This window comes from Pimephales promelas, chromosome 13 (genome assembly GCF_988280905.1).
Source record: "Pimephales promelas chromosome 13, fPimPro1.hap1.1, whole genome shotgun sequence".
NCBI lineage: Eukaryota > Metazoa > Chordata > Actinopteri > Cypriniformes > Leuciscidae > Pimephales > Pimephales promelas.
Window position 1 is genome coordinate 14,419,323 of NC_142781.1, and position 14,239 is coordinate 14,433,561.

Sequence of the window (14,239 nt, forward strand, 5' to 3'; positions counted from 1 at the left end):
AATATCACTGAATGTCAGTCAAAGGAAGAGCACTTAAACTGACATGCTGCATGCTTCAACTTTTAAAACACACAATCTCCTGAGGTGGCCTCATATCCAGAGGCTTTTTATCACCACAGCACTTGGTTGCGATATCTTTTGCATCTACACACGCTGTCACAAATGATATGCAAAACTGGGGTGTGTCTCCAGTGAGGCAGTGTCCAGATTTACACAAGTAAATTCATCATTACAATGCAACTTCCAGTAGGAGTGGCCGCCCACGCACTGTAGTTCATGCCCTCTTGTCAGCACAATGGCAAACCAATTCCTTATCCTCACTTAATTTTATTGAAGATGTTTTTACACACAACTCAATTTATTTCATTTAAATTAAATCAGTTAAGTTGGATCAACAAAAATGAGTTGCATTAGTTCAAATGAGTTAACTGTACACTGTAAAAATGAATATGCAATATCTAATCAATAAAATTGTGGCAACTTATTACAAGCAATATTATTAATTAAATTGAACAAATTAGAATTAAGTAACCAAACATTCCTTAAATGTTAGCCATTTAAAATGAGTAAAGTTTACACCAAAAAATTAAACAAAAATATCTGAATAACAGACAGACATCAAAGATGAATTATTTTGTATTATCTTTATTTTATATTGCCAACATTGAAGACACCTGATGTTAAGCAGAATCACCGAAGGAGAAAACTGTCATTTTAAAACAAACATACTTTCTAAAAAACAAAACGTTTCATATTTTAAATGTTTAACTTTTAATGAATTAATTTGATTATCACTCAATTCTATTGTTAAATTTAATTAATAATATTGCTTGTAATCTGTTGGCACTTTTTTATTTTTTATTAGATAAAGCACATTCATTTTTACAGTGATGTTTAGCTTAACTTTAATTCATTTTCAAACTAAACATTTTTGGTGGTCCAACTTATTATTTTTTTCTTAATTAACATAATGACTGGTGTCTGTACTGACATTTTGTAGCCTAGCTGTTCTGTCAGTAAAAGGAAAACCAACCCGGAAAACACTTTTCACACTGGATGGAGATATCCAGCTGGATGGATGGATGAAATATTTCTACTTTAACCTCAATGCTAGACTATTTATTTATTTATTTAACGTTGCGATTCAGGGCTTCCATAACATCATGAGGGCCAATAAGAGTTTTTTTGGTTTTTTTTTTAATGATCTGTGTTGTAACCTAATCTTCCACTATCACTTTCACTATAAGAATAAAATGGCAAAAGCCCCACCAAATAAAGAGGAAAAAAAAAAATCATACACTCTAAAAAATGCTGGGTTGTTTTAACCCAATTTTGGGTCAAATATGGACAAACCCGAAATGTTGGGTTAAAAATGTAATGTAAAAATTTAACCCAACGGCTGGGTTAGTCCATATTTGACCCAAAGTTGGGTTAAAACAACCCAGCATTTTTTGGAGTGTAGTTTAAGAAGATAACAAGTGACAGAATTAGGAAAAGAGAGATTGTGTTTAAGGGCGACCATTAGTAAAGTGAGACACTTAAAATTGCTGTAATAACAACTGAGGTTTCATACTGATTAAAGCCTGAAGCACTTCGATAATTAGCTAAAGGATGTTCTCTGAAACATGAATACATGATCTTTCTGTGGGTCGGTGCACTGTTTGGGCCTGTCAGAAAGTTCAGTATTTATCTTAGGGGCCAGGCCTGCACATGGACATACTCACACATATATGTTCACAAATATACATGGCTTTGAAATGATATTGAATGGTGCACTTAAACTCACTGAACCCTTGTGCTACAGCAATTTTAAGTACAAAACTCCATCCACAAAACATAAACACACACATATTTCACAAGGTTCTTGGTATACTCTTCAACCTGTTGAATCTTGTCATTACTGTCAGGTATGAAAAATAGCTGCATCTCCGGAAAACAGGAGTGTTACACACACACACGCACACACACTGATGGTGGATGTCTTGAGGCACTGGAAATTTGAACAGGACCTCTTTTGGCCTCTCCGCCTCTGGTTGCTCCTCTGTTTGTGTATGTTGTTTTCCCAGTTCATCAGGGAGGAAGGGGCGAATGTTTTCCTTAGCTGTTTGTAAGGTGTAGGTTTATGTCTGTTAGAGCGTTTGATGTGATGTGTTGGTATGATCGTGTTTTTGGCATTGATTTAAAAAAACAAAAAACGATGCATATGGCTGTATATCATCATCCTATTCTTTATGGAACTTAAATGAAGTTTTTTTTTCTTTTTTTAAACAAAACTAAAAACCTTGAGAAATTATCATCATGGAGATAGCATCATACTGTGAATAATACATCGCCTCTGCATTTTAGACCTGGTGACATGCATAATTATAAAAAAAAAAAACAATGTGTATAATATATTTTTTTGTGACTTTTTTTTGCAGAAGAAGCTAAAAAATTACGATTCTGCCATCATTTACTTGTCTTTATTTGTAATTAAATCTATATGCATACTTTCTTTTATGGAAAATAAAAGGAAAAGTTGAAAAAATTTTCAAATTAGTTTTATTTTTAGTTAGTCCTATATATATATATATATATATATATATATATATATTAGACTAACTAAAAATAAAACTAATTTCTTACAGCCAAATGTATTAGGGTTTTATTTTATGTTGATTTTAATATTATTTAAAAAAATTCAAATAAACCAAAATGCTACTTTGTTGATACTATACCAACTAAATTAGTTATTGAAGAATTTTCATTTGAGCTAAAACTGAAAAGAATTAATGTTTAAAATAGCTCACTTGCTATTAATAAACATGACTTTGCAAGACCTTAATATTTATTGTGATGTTTTTTTTTGTTTTGTTTTTTAAGAAAAGAAACCATAAATTCTTCACACAAAGTTCTGTATGGTTTCATTTTTAGACACCTTTCATAACACATTTATGGTGTTTTTTTTCTCCTTTCTTTACAGCCTCTGGTCACCACCATATGGAAGAGAGGAGCGTTAACATTCTTCAAAATCAAATCTTCTTCAAATTCTTCAAATCTTTTGTGTTCCACCGATGAAAGAAAGTGAGGCGGGTTTGAAATGAGGTGAGTAAAATAAGGACAGGCCTTTCATTTTTAGGAGCAAACAGCCTTTAAGTATACAAATCAAATAGAGAGATGTATGTATGGAAAGAGAGTTTGAATGATAGCCCTGTAAAGGAGACTAAAGTCTGGCTAATGTCTGTCAGGAATGTCAAAGCGGATTCTGTCTATATGTCACAAAAATGCATAATTTCCAGACTCTTCAACCCCCAGCACTGTGGTCCGTCTGAGTCTGAGGTGAAGGGGAGGTGCAGGTTTAAACCCACCTCCTCCCGTCAAACACTGCACATATATATATATATATATATATATATATATATATATATATATATATATATATATATATGCATATACTTGTCAATAGCCTCTTATAAGAGAAAAGTTCCACTTGCTCATCTAAAACGTTCTACTTCTTCATGCGAGACACGAAGAAAAACAGGTTAATGCACTATATATGTAAATTAGCTTCTGAGCACTGAAGGTGTTTTTATACGAGTCTCAAAGTTACTAAACACATAAACAGTTTTCGGTGCTAAAATAAGACAGAACCCAACTTCACATATTTTGACAGATAAATCTCTTGCTTTTCTTTCAACCGTCACAGTTATAACTTCATAGGCATATTATGACATTTTCCAGGCATTCATATTACATCATAACACACTTGCTAATAAACCATGTGAGAATGTTACATAGATACATGCAAAGCCTCATGTATTCATACTTGACGTACATGACCCACTGTTTCTGCATTATATACAGTTTTTATTGTATTTACATTGGTAGACTATATATATATATATACATTACATTCTATTACAAATCTAAAATGGACATTTCCCTTTCCTTGTTTTCGTAGCGCTAACATTTTGAGAAAGTATTTTTATTAGCTACAACATTGATGTAAATTACATTTTACATAAATTCAATTACATAACAAACCCCCCCCCCCCCCCCCAAAAAAAAAAATCTGTCATTCTGTCGTTCCAAACCCATAAGACGTTCGTTTATCTTCGTTCGGCCACATTTCTCTTCCTCCATTTAAAGTGCATTTTCACTTGGACTGGAGATTTGGATTCAACTGCTAGATTTGGTGGAGGGATAGAAATCTCTAGCGCTATCTCACGACCAATTCAGACGAATTCGTATGAGTAATTAAAACGTGGCTAATTCGTACTAATTCATACGACCTCACTCGTACGAATTCATATGATTTGTCTAAACCTACGTGATGGATAGGTTTAGGGGCGTGGTCAGGGGTAGGTCATTCGTACGAATTCATACAAATTGACCAATTCGTAAAATATGTCCGATTTAGCAAAAATTTTACTAATTCGTACGAGTGAGTTCGTATGAATTGTTACGAATTAGCCACCTAGTAAAATTCGTACGAATTCCCTTAATCAGGTTGAAATCTCTCACAATTTCTTGGATTTCACCATTTTGGTAGCTAAATCGTATGAATTCGTACAATCTGTTTATTCCCCAGTGATGGCTAGGTTTAGCGATGGGGTTAGAGGTAAACTTTCAATGTTTACTTTTTGCTAAAATAAACTATTTTTGTTCAAATCACATTGTATGAATACAAATGAAATCACGATCTCGTAAAATAGTACAACAACATGTGGGTGAGTAAATGATGACAGAATGTTCATTAAAAGTAGTATTTTAACTAGGGCTGTCAGTTAAACGCATTATTAATGGCGTTAACCCAAACCCATTTTAACGGCGTCAATTTTTTTATTGCGGTCTTTTTGCCCTAGCAAACTTTGTAGTGTTTTTTTTTTTTTTTTCAACTTCAGTTAATTTCAATGGCTTGCGCCGCGCAAGAAAGTTTTGTTGCTTCGTTGACCAAAGCGCAAGCGGATAGCTTGACTGGAAACAAAACAACAGGCGAGCCGCACACACACGTTTGGGCTTGCGAGCCGACCAAATAGTTGATTAACGTTACGTTATGAGCAGCGCAAAATGCCGAAATGGATGCCAATAAGATTCTGAATGGAAAATTTACCTTACTAAAAAGTCAAATGGTCCCATTGACAAGACGAAGTGATCTGTGTGTTTTGTTGTGAACTGAGCTATCATCACTGCAGCACGTCCAGTCTGAAATACCACTTGATTGCCAAGCACACACACACACACACACACTGATGCAAATTCTCCACCCCTTTGTCAACCTCATCACCCTTATTTCACCCTTTTATTGATGGACAGTATTAGATTGAGAGATTATTTGCTCCAAGTGAGAATGTTAGTGTGAAATTGAACACAGGCTATGGCAACGTTGTTTTCAATAAAAAAATAAAAAAAACATTTGCACAAAGCAAGCCGATCCACTTTTCCAAGTTGAAAAGAGCATTAAAATTAGAAAAAATAATGTGAGGAAAAATAAATCAAGAGACATTTAGAATAGATAAAAATGTGCGATTAATCGCAAGTTAACTTTGACATTAGTGTAATTAATCGCGATAAAATATTTTAATCGTTTGACAGCACTAATTTAAACATAGTTTATATACAGTATACAAGAATAAATGTTAGATTACAAGTTAGTCAGAGCGCATACTTTCAGCCATCGATAAATAAATGCTTTAGGAAAACTCAAACTCTGTCATTATCATGTAATTTGAGATTTACATATCATAAACACTGTAGTGTTTTAAAACATCTTAACAATAGCTGACAGTTAGCAGCTTGGGCTAGTCGTGCTATAGATGCCTGTGCGTGCGTGAGGATATGAAGTGGTGGGCATGCATTTCGCAGGAGCTGTGAACTTGTTGCATGTAGTTCACCCTATTCAAATAAACATACCTGCTACTCACTCAGGCCATAATTCACACTCATCTCTCATCTCTGTCAGCATTTCTCTCTCTCACACACACATCACTCACTGCCAATAACATGAAGAGGTTACATCATGCTAAACATTCAGAGTCAGGGTCATGAAGACACAAACAGTGTTTCCTTATCTTCTGCCTTCTGTCACATTGCAGCCAGGTGTTATGCCAACTGAAAGTGGCTCAGGAACTTCACTCTCTTGTGGTTTTTGCATAAATGATTGCACTTGCACTTGTTTGTGTGCTTGTGATATTTGATTATTTGGCGAACAAATCGATGTGTCTGTCAAACAACATACAGCATAGCTGATTTAAGGTACTCAACTCAAAAAAGTGAGTAAATAATGACTATTTTTTGGATGAGCTGTTCTTGTAAGGTCCAAACGAGGCTAAAGCTAGTTTTGCTAATGCTAACATATGAGCTTTTCTGTGCTCCTGCAGATGAAGGGTGTCAGGATTGTGGGAAAGGTGAAAGGTGAGGGAGCAGATAGTAAGTAAAGGAAGTCAGGGGCCTGTCCTGACCCCTCAGAGATTCTGCCAGGGGACCAGACACCAGATAAAACGATTGTTTGTGTGAGTGCTTATGACTGATAGGCTGCAAACAGGAACACACTGTAAAGGAGTCTTGTTTGGAAAGATATAGAAAGGGTGGGAGAGAGGTAAATCAGACCCTTGTGAAAAAGATGAGTGCTTAAAATGTGCAATTCAAATCTTAAAAGTATATTTGAACTACTTAAATGTTAATCAAATTAAAATACCACTTAAATGTTCTTATAGAGTTTTTATACAATTTGAATGACTTCTTAACACTCAATTTTATGAAGTGCACTTTGTAATAATGGCAAATTAAAAGTTTTACTTTAAAGTATGTTTTAATCATTGTGTTTTAAGAAACTTTTGTCATGCTTTTAAGACGTACACTTATTTTGATGTGTTGACTAATGTATTTAAGCACATGTAAAGTGCTTGAGCATATAGCTGTACTATAACTTGATACTTAATTTAAACATATTTAAAAACCAATAGAAGTAATTATGAAATTGCATATAAAGATATACTTATAAGCGGTTCAAAAAGCACTCTAAAGTTCAGCACGAACTGTAATTAGGTGTCTGAAACCATGCATTCAGTTCGTATAAGTACTGTATATTCTTTCACAGTATATTATTTACATAATAAGTACTCTTTTTTTTAAAGTATGCTGAAGTATACTTCTTTTTCGCTAGACACAGGTCTGAAAAAAAGATGAGGCTGAGAGAATAAAGACAAAGATGCCCTCACAAGTTAGGCTGAGGTGTATTTTAAAGGGGTCATGTCATTTTCCATCCTATTTCTGACCCTTAAACCTAAATGCTGTATTTTTAAGAAAAGTGTTTGTCCAATTGTTCTGTGCTCTGCGCATTTCAAAGCCCCATTCATGAAAACATTGCTTTGCTGCTCTCTTGCCCAGGTTTAAATGTATAGTTTTCAACTGCTCCATACCTAAATAACAGCTTTGCAGATGCTGTATTACACTCTGACAGGCTTGCAAAGCAATATGATTAAATGTCCAGTTGAAATCCTCCCATTGAATACTATCCCCCTTCTTCAATACCTTACAGTTTGTCATAAACTAAGCACACACTCACAATATCTTGATCTAATCAAGAGCTTAGTTGTGTCCCATATGACACACTGTACACTATGCACTTATACATTATGTGCTCGCTATTTATTCAACTGTGTAGTGAATGAATTTTATAAAGTTATTTTGTCATTCAACATGTGATAAACACAACATCTGGAAACTTGATTTGTTTTATATTTGTTGTATGATTTAAAGTGATCCGGTTTTTGGGGTGTAACAGAATATGCTTTCATGCGTAATTGTTCAAAAAACCTAATTTTTTTCCCCCATATTTTACATTATTACTGCATCTCTCTCTTTAATCTGTCCTGAAAACGTTGTTGGTTCCTTGGCAGCGCTTAGTGTGTGATCAGGAAATGTCCCGCCCCTTACCATAAGTTTCATCTACTCAGGTGTAAATATTGAAGGGGTCATCGGATGCCCATTTTCCACAAGTTGGTATGATTCTTTAGGGTCTTCGTGTAAATTTTGTAACATACTTTGGTTAAAACTCCTCAATGGTTGTGTAAAACAACACACTTTTTACCTCCTCAAAAACAGCTCTAACAGTGACCCGTTTCAGTGCATGTCTCTTTAAATGATAATGAGCAACTGCTGACCCCACCCCTCTCTTCCATGGGGTGTCAACACAAGACGTGTAAAGTGATGCCTTGGCAAAAAGTATACAGAAAATCCAAACGGCTTGATTATTGAGAGGGTTTAGACTTTGAGGATTAAAAAAAAATGAGTTAATGGATTTTTTCATTGTATGGTGGTTGTGTTCACACACTGCAAACACACATTTATATGCAAACATCATATACAAGTGAATTTTGCATCCGATGAGGATGTCATCAATTAAGGATGACATCAATTTCAATAAACTAAAAGATCATCCAGAACAGATTACATACTTTGACTTTACAAGCTCAGATTTCACTTAACGTTTCAGAGGTAATGAATGTTGTTTTAATTTGGTAATGTTTTTCTTATACATTTTAGATGCCATGTTACACACCATTTAATTGTGATATTTGATGGGAAACTATGGTAATACAAACAGTAATCGAACACAAAACCATGGTTAACTACATAAAACGTATAATTTGAATTTACAACAGATTGTCCTGACAAAGTGGGAACTGCTCCATTTTAGGATACACCTCATTGTACTCTCTTCCAATCAGGCCTCTCGCCTTTTTTGCGTATTCCCAGTGCAGTCTCATCCCAAGACGTCATATAACTGACGTCTTGGGACGTCTTTTGATACGTTAACGTTTGATACCCTTTAACGACGGTTAGATGACATTATCGGATCCTAACCCTACCCCAGACCTACTCCTAAACCTACCCCGTCACCTAACCGACGTTAAAGGTAAAGCTTCAGTTGTATGACAGCCCAGGATCGTCATGTAACTGACGTTAAAAGATGGTCAAAAGACGTCCCAAGACGTCAGTTATATGACGTCTTGGGATGAGACTGTGTTAGCATTCCGTGGGCTGAGATTTTTTAAATGAGTAACACCATGACTTCACAAAGCTAGGTAAAATCGTGTTGTAGTCCAAACGAGCCATTCGTTGTAGTTCTTGATTCTGTTAAATAATAAAATATCTACATTTTCGAGACTTTGAGCTTTTGACTTTGAAAAGTAGAAAAGTCTAATAGGACCCCTATGTGATATCAAAGACATGAAATAAAATATTTTCATGACTGAGAAGAAATACTTTGTAAAACTATTTTCCATCATTTCTAACCAGGCACCAAACAAAGTGCCCATAAAGGATTTTATCCTCCATTATATCACCACATTAAGACTAACCAAAAAGCACCTGTTCAAGATGAAGTGTGAGATTGTGTCTTTCGCTAAATGAATGGCATTTCTGTCATTGCTAGTTTAATTGACAAGTAGGTTGTTCACAATCAGCAAGCTCAGCAATCTGCTCGAAATCTCTCTTTAGCCTTCTGAAAAGCAGCAGCAGCAATTCTGCTTTGAATTCCTGGCAGACGGGTGACGATGTCCCCTCATGACTCACGGCAGGTTGATCACGCCACTTTAAAGCAGATCTAGGATCAGTCCGATCAGACGCTCAGGGCGATGACTTCAGCGCAGGAGCTGCATTAGTGTGGCTCTGATGAGTCACAGCTTGATGATGTCACCTGATCACAACCCCGCAGCTCTTACATCAGATTAGACTTATAGCCATATGCCTGAACATCCTTGCATTCTCGGCCATATAGGTTACACAAAAAAGGCACTCAGCAGAGACGCTTATGGAACAGAAGAACGTATATATCGGAGCCCTAAAATATCTGGATTATTGAGATAAAAATTACTAGCATTTAATTGCTTATACCATTTGTATTTATATTGTGTTTTCTAATACAATAACATTCATATGACAAATACATTTTTAATCCATTCATTTATTATAAATTCAAGTGGGAAAAAGCAATTCACATACATTAGTTTAATATACGTCTGGAATAATGAGCATGGTTTTAATTTAATTTTTTTGAGGGAGGGGGGGGGGGGGGGCATACAAAACTGTCCTAATATTAAAATGAAGAAAAAATGGATCATTACATGATTGAAATTCTTATGAATATTAATTCTTATGAAAATCATATTGTTAAAAAAAGTATTTTAAAAATTTTCAGATTAGTTGACCTTGTTAAAAAAAGGTTCAGGTTGTAAAATGTCATGTAGTGTGACTCGTTAATTTTTTTTGGACATTTATGAATTAATAATCAGAATCAGAAAGAGATTTATTGGCAAGTATGTTTTGAATTCACACTTGGAATTTGTTTTGGTGAAACTAAAGAAGCTTCCAGCACACAGGGACAACAAGAAAACACATCAATTAAAATTAAAAAGATATGTGAATATGCGTGAATTAAAAAGGAGATATGTGATATTTATTTTTTATTTTTTTTAATAATAACCTCAAAAAACACATTTCAAACTTTTGTATGCGTGTACACTCACATATTCAAGGTTTAAGGAAAATAGATTACTTTGAGATTACTTTTTACTTTGTGGTTGCACCACATGACATTTTTAAATTGAAATGTTTCTTTAAATTGTACATACGTTTTTCAAAACCATATAAAACCAACATCATTTTGTAGTATCCGGTGGCATTAGGTAAATTGTGCTTTGAGGTTTCAAAAATAAAGCAGCTCGGGAATTTTAAGAGACTGGGTCTTTTGTTTTGTTAAATTCCCTGTACAGTTTATATCTAACTATCTGCAGAGATGAAAGAGGTTGTTGATGGATTGTCCCTTTGTTTTTCTACTCCTTTTTCTCCTTTTCATTTCTGTCCTCCACTCAGCATCCTATCCCACTGCCTGATCTGTTTCCTGTGCCCTTGAGCCAGATGCTGAATATTTAGTAGGTACTTACGCCAATGTGACCTGAACATGACAACTAGTCACAAAGACATCAATAACTCACCCTTTATACCCATAGACCCCCCCCCCCCCCTCTCTCTCTCTCTCTCTCTCTTGTATGCAAACATCAATTACACCCTCATGTACCCACTGACCTCCCCATAGACACACAGACAGAGCTCATTTCATTAGTCTGGGCTCATACAGCAAGCAGAGCCAAATACATGATTAAAATGAAAATTATATTGTGTGTATACGTTCCAAGACTGTTTTGTGTAGTGCCAGACATGTAAAATACAATTTTTGCTGCAGCTATCTAACTGTATTTAGCTACCTTAAAACAATGTTCTGGGTTGTGTAAGTTAAGCTCAATTGACAGCACTTGATGCATGATGTTGATTTATACTTGCACATCAATTTCTCTAAAAATAGAAACAAACGACATAGGTTAGTGAAGCACTTACAATGGAAGTAAATTGAGTCAATTTGTAAATGTTAAAACAAGAATTACATAGTCATTTCCAACTTTGTTGCTATGAAAATGTGATGCCTTAAACCCTAAAATGGTTGATCTCAGTTCAAAACCTTAATTTTTTAACATAGGCTCAAAAAAGTGCCTCTAATTTTATTTTCAATGCCAAAAATGCCGATACTGTACTTACACGGTTACACTTTATTTTGATGGCCACCTTTAGGCATTTTGTTGCCTATAAGTAATGTTGCATCTACATGCCAACTAACTCTCATTAGTAGAGTATTGGTCGACTGTTTGGGTTCGGATTAATAGAATAAGTTGACATTTAGTTGCATTGTTATATGTATATGTCTTATTTTGGGTGACTATTAAAATAAACAGTTAGCAGATATTAAGCAGACAGTTTTACACTAATGACTGCTAGTTTATATGTAGTTTCCAAGTCAACAGAGTGTCAATATGTTTCAATTAAAATAAAGTGTTACCCACTATTGGATGAAAACTTAACTGAGCTGGATAATGAGAGCACTGTTTTCTACAGAGCTGATTTATAGCCATCGGACTCATTTCATATTTGATGATCTTTACACAGAACTGAAGCAACTCTGAACCTCAGCTGAACAATGACATCTTTTCAGCTCTGTTTGCATCATTGAATCCTTATTTTTTCTGTTTATCCCTTAAAATCTGCATTCGAACCATCTGAATTGTATAAAGCGCTAGCCTATACGTGACAATAAAACAGCAACTTTTATTCCTTTTTTTCATACATTTTTGGTTACAGGACCGATTATCGATTTATGAACACTTATTTTCCCACTGTTTCTTGCACAATGCTATGTTATGACCTCAAAACACTTTCATTGTGATTTGTAAGCTAATACAAATCCATAACCAGATCCATATGTATGGCATTTCTGACATAGTAAACTTGCTCGGTTGGTAAGCAGTGCACTTAAGGTTACGAGTCTTATAACACTAGTCAGTAAAGAAGCACAAAGACTTGTAGATGTCAGGTTTGGTAGAAGTTATAAGTGAGGACTCAAATGCAAAGTGAAGTAGGTCTTTTATAAAGTGCCAGAACAAACAAAAACAAAAAATATACAGTCCACAGGCACAGTAGGGCAGGACAAGACGGGGGACATTTGATGAGAATATGGCACAAGAAAGAGAACACAGGGAGAATAAATGGGTAAGCAATCAGGTGGGAAAACGAGAGAGGACAGGTGGGATAAATCAAAATAATTGAAACGCATAATTGAAATGTCCTAATTCAGAGGCTGCATCCTTCCAAGGTTACATTCAAAGGCCAGAAGGCCTTCACAGCCTATTCCTGCCAGATTACACTTTTAAATGTAAGGATTGGGTTTCAACTTCAACTCGAATCCGATACAAATATCCCATTTAACAACGCTCGACCCGACTTTCGGGTCAGGGTTGCAGCCTCTGGACGAGTTGGGCATTACATGATCTTTAAACATGGCGGAGAGGAGAACAATTGGAAATTTCTGATAGCACGTGAAGGCAGCACAACATAAAATGTTACCAGATTCACATTAATTTGTTTTGGATTAAACTGAACATCAGCGTGACTCGCTGGACTTTTTACTTCGAAACGTGCAAGTAACGCAATATTTTGCCGAAATGTAAAGGCACAATTTTCCAACAAGTTATCCACTTTGCGATTGTTGCTGCTTTTTTTAGAAAAAATATAACAAGTAACCGGAAATCGAAATGTATCCTTTTCTTTCTTAGAAAATGTTCTTTTTAGAATTTAATAAAATGTAATGACAACAAATTGTTAATACTAAGTGTGGAACTGTAACTTTCAGTGCAACTCCCCAGCTAATAGCATTTTGTTTTAAGAACGTTCTCTAAATATTCAGTGTTGGTTCTGGGAACTTGAAAAATGTCCAGTTTTCTTAATGTTAGAGGAACGTATTTTAAAAGGTATAATGTTCATTAAACGTAATTTTCGATTAAAAATTCAACATGATAGTAATGTTTTCCAACATTCCAAGAACATAAAAATGTCCAGTTTACTGAATATTACTACACAGCAAAATCTCAAGAGTGTTAAAGACTCAAGGGTGTTAAAGCGTTAAAATTTGAGTGTTAAACAGTCATGGTTTCAACTTAACATTAAACAGTTAAGTTATCGATTGAGTAATGATTGAGCATTATTGAAGATACCTGATGTTAACTAGCAGAATCACTGAAGATGGAAACTCAAATTTTAGTCACCATTATGGAGATCAGTGTTTGGTTTAGTTGGGCAGTTGACCTTTACATGTTTGACTTTAGATTTTGTTTGGCTGCCGTACATAAGTTATGACCGCCAGACGAACAAAGTGAAAAAGTGATGTCACGTTCTAACATAATCGTTATTTCACAATCAAATGACCTCAAGCACTCCTAATCTCCGATTAGAATGTATATTGGTCATTTCAGAATCAAAATGATTTAACAGCATAAAATCCCAATTTTTCAATATAACCCAAAAGATTTCTTTAAAATTGTTCTGATCAAAAGTCATTGAAAATGGAATTTTGTTTGGACACAGATATTAATAATCAGCATGTGAATCTCAACAATGGTGACAATAATAAACCTATTGCAGTGCATTATGTGTGTCACCAATCAAAACTCATTCATAGCTCCCATAATACATTGCAGTGTGAATAAATTATGATCTGAATTGTCTTATGAATCTAATTTTCCTAATTAAATATTCTTATTGTCACCATTGTGGAGATTCATACACTGAATCTATATGCTGTTTTTTTATTATCAGAATAACTTTTCAGGAAATCATTAACTTTATATTAAACAAACTGGAATTTATACGG

At 34.8% G+C, this 14,239-nt stretch overlaps 1 long non-coding RNA gene across 2 annotated transcripts in view; it reads left to right on the forward strand.

Annotated features, from left to right (window-relative positions):
- LOC120493501 (uncharacterized) overlaps positions 1-14,239 on the forward strand; it is a 153,952-nt gene that overhangs the window by 71,735 nt on the left and 67,978 nt on the right. For both annotated transcript variants that reach the window (XR_016146005.1, XR_005625732.2), the window contains exon 3: positions 2,963-3,084. This is a non-coding gene — a long non-coding RNA (uncharacterized LOC120493501). The remainder of the gene's footprint in view (positions 1-2,962; positions 3,085-14,239) is intronic.